This window comes from Morone saxatilis, unplaced genomic scaffold (genome assembly GCF_004916995.1).
Source record: "Morone saxatilis isolate NCDOM2014 unplaced genomic scaffold, NCSU_SB_2.0 Contig14, whole genome shotgun sequence".
In the NCBI taxonomy this organism is placed as follows: Eukaryota; Metazoa; Chordata; class Actinopteri; family Moronidae; genus Morone; species Morone saxatilis.
This window is the reverse complement of record NW_023339696.1, coordinates 4,092,808-4,096,785: the sequence shown is the minus strand read 5'-3', so window position 1 is coordinate 4,096,785 and position 3,978 is coordinate 4,092,808.

The following is a 3,978-nucleotide window of genomic DNA, read 5'->3' as shown; positions in this document are numbered from 1 at the left end:
ACACACACACACACACAGTGAATCCCCCATAATGTCCTAACCTACTTTTCTTCTCTCCATTGTGCCACAGAGAATAAGAAATATGATTCTGTCCTCCAGACTCAGGGGAGAATCGTGCCCTTATTAAGCTGTGATACACAGGCATCATTATACAGAAGCGTGAACGAGCAAAGCTGAGGCTGCAAAATGGGTCAAAGTCCTTGCATTCTTCACTCTCAATTGGACTTAACAGTTTTCTCTTTCTGGTAGCAGAGTACACACAAGAGCACATACAAGGTCGGCTCCATTTAGAGGTTAAAGTCCCCATGAAACAGAAAGCAGAGTGCTGTTTGTTTCTGCATATTTAACGTGTTTCCTGTAAAGAACGGCAGCCAACCACTGCGGTTGGACACAGGTGCATAGTTTGAAGCTTGGCAGGATGGATTCTTTTGTTGTTTTGAGATCCTGCAAGTCCAGATGCCTAGCAAGGTTACTGCTCTTGTGCATAGCATTGAATTGTGTTGGGGCCTGACTACTAAAGCTCTCTAGTAAGTTGTAATTTGTTCCAAAACAAAGCCAGATGAAACTGTTGAACCACCAATCAGCAGACTTATAAATGGCCAACAGTTATGTCAGGATCTTCAGTGATCTGGTGCAGTAAAACTCATAACTAATGTGCTTGTTTAAGGGTCAAATCTGATTGGAAGTGGCAATAATTTTTGTTAAGAGCTCTTAAAGACCCATGATATTCAACACAGGATGACACAGTGGTTTTATCCAGTTACATAAGTCTGCCTGTTAGACCTGAGGCACACTGCCTGTCTGTCCGTGTGTGTGTGTGTGTGTGTGTGTGTGTGTGCCTCAGCATGTCTGTCTCTGGACACTCATCTCCCCTATCACTTATAATCCACAGAGTTTCCGCAGTGTTCACTGGCCCGTGGCTTGTCTTTTTCTCTGTCTGCCCCTGTGTCTCTCTTTCCACCTCTCCCTGTCCATTCATCCACTTTTTTCTCCACCATCACTTTGCATTCATCTCTGTCCCGCCATCCCTCATTGCTATCTTTGGATAGATGAACGGGTTGGATGGAGAGATGGATGAAGCCGTGTAAATTCAACCGATGAAGGAATTGAAAGAGGCGGCTGACCTGCTTCCTGACAATGATAAAATAAATGTAAAGAATGTTTCTGTGCTTCATACATCTTCACTGTCCTCCATCTCTCTCTCTCTCATTCCCTCATATTTACTTCCACATCTCTTCCTCTCTTCAGTGAGCCTATTCATACAAAGAAATTGGTGTCCTTACAGATATACAAACAGGTCTACCATTCATTCAAATGGCCTCATTGGAATTACATAAGCAACTTGCCATGAGCTCTGTCTATTTATACATTTATCTCTCGACTTTCCTCTCTCAGTGTTTTCTCTCTCTCTGTATCTCTTTTTCATACAGCTTTCTGTCTGTTGGTCCACCACACCAATTCACAAACTCTCAAAAACCATTGGATGTATTGCCATGAAATATTGTTTAGACATTCATGTCTCAGGATGAACTGCAATAACTTTGGTGATCCTTTGACTTTTCCTTGAGTTTTCACTTATCCTGTAAAATATCTACTCGACAGATTGGCACAAACTTTGGTTCACACATTAATGGTTCCCAGACAATGAATCCTACCGTCTTTGGTGATCACATTTGTGGTTTTGAGTGAAACACTTTAATGGACTCCTGTGAAATTAGTGTCAGACATTCATGTCCCCCTCACTATGGACTGCACTCTGATTATTCATCTAGCGCCATCATCAGGTCAGAATTTTAATTTGTCCAATACTTTGGTTTATGACCAAACAACTAATGATACTAATGACATCAGCCTCAACCAACATGCTCTCATACCCAGTGTTGGGCAGTAACTCATTACTAGTAATGATATTAATTTCCCCAGTAACTAGTAGTGTAACTAATAACTAATGCTGGCAGTATTACCTTTACTTTGGTTTTAACAAACACGACTAGATTTTAATTGTAATAACTTTGAATTTTGAGGAGAAAGGACACAATTACCATTTTTTGGGGAGAAGTAATATAACTAGTAGTGTAACTAATTACTTTTGGAAGGTAATGTAGTAATAAGTAAAGTAATAATATTACTTTGAAGTGACTCCCAAAAAAACATGTATAACTGTTGGAGAGTACCACCAACAGTACATTAAGTAAGTTATGTGACTTATCATGTGTGTTAAATACGTGGTTAACATTGTCTAACGGTTGCAGTTTGTTTAGGTTTAGCCAACAAACGTGACGTAACGTAGGTCAATGTTGACAGTTTCACACAGGACACGAACCCCAATCTCCTGAGTCCTGTGTTTGTTTGACCCACCCAGCCTCCCCCTTCTGTGGACTTTCTCGGTCTTTATACTGCTCAAGTCAAAGTAACATACTTCCTGGTCCAGAGCAACGTCCTTGTATTAAAGTGGATTGCTGAGTTTCATCTGCATAAAGAGCTGTTTGTCCTTCTTTATTTATTAATGTATCAGCTCAATATCAAACTGGACTTTTTTGTGACATGGAGGAAGTCAAAAACGGTTGTAAGTAAACTTACAAACATGATGATTCTCAAGTAAGTTCTGATGTGTCTTTTTCTTTTTGCCTTTATTTGATAGAGCAGCTGAAGATTGACAGAAAAGAGGGAGTGAGAGGGTGGGGGATGACATGCAGCAAAGGCCCACAGCTTGGCTACATGGAGATAATGATATCCTTGAGGAGTGTAAGTCCCAGTGAATGATATCTATTTCTATTTCTATTTCTATTCTATTTCATGTCTGTGTGTGAGTATCTTTGCCTCCTTCTCCAGCTTTTGGCTTTGGCCTGCTGAATGTCCACATCGATCACAGACCACATCCTGTAATTTCACGATGGCTAAAATACTGAGAAGTACAGTCAATATTTAATTCCCAGTTCATGTTAATCCTATCTAAATGGGGCTTTAGTCTTGTTTTCACTCAGCCTTTCTGTCTGTGTTTCCCTCTTAGCTGGTAAGCTTCCATTCATTAGGAGGAAAACCTGGGTACTACTTGAAAAGAGACTCACACTTAGTAAAAACAGTCAACACAGTTGCATGGAAAAGGATCAATTGGCAGAAATGTTTTCATTATAATCACCTGAAAATACCCTCTACAGAGGCCGACGTGTTGAACCACCGAAGACCCTATTCAGAACTCAGGATAGGGCCTTTGGTGTTTTTTGTGGTTAGTGTGGCTTCACGCTTGCAAGATGAGCAGTATTCAACTGGTTGCAATCTGCAACTTGCCCCTAAATTTTACACACTGGTCCTTTAAGAGCTCAGAGTGCTGACAGACTCAGTGCCAATTAGTGGGAGATACATACCTCAGCTCAGATGTACACAAATGGCTTTTTCTGGTGGGACCTCAAACACACACACAGAGTAACATCAGATGTGAAGAGTCTCTTCAGGGCTGCAGCTCATGTAGAGCACCAACATGAGGCCCACACAGAAACCCACTCACTGACACAATTCCCACTTATCAGCCAGTCTGAGTGTGAGAGGCACCCATCGATCCCTGCGTAGGTGTTCAGTGCACGTGCATAAAAGGAAGAAGACCGAAAGAGTTTTAGAGTGTTTGTGTGTGGAGGGGCCATATGTGTGTGTGTATGTGGGTGGAGGTCAGAGAAAAACACTGTACAAGTGGCTTCTTGAAATCTAAATTTGTCTTAAAAGTGAAACTCCAAGGCGTGCTGCTCTGAACGCTGACCAAGTTCAAAGTTGTGGTAAACTCTGTTCAAGGCCTTCGTGTCCAAAAACCCAAAGTGGCTTATTTTCAGGGATGGGTGGACATTTGCTGCAGGCAAAGAAACAAAGTGACAACAGTAAGCACTCTTGCTCCTCTGGTACACTCTTCACTGCAGGAAAAGCCACATAGTTGGGTGACTTTTTTTGTGGCTTCTTAAAAGAGTGGTTCAAGCGGTTCTTTTGCTCCTA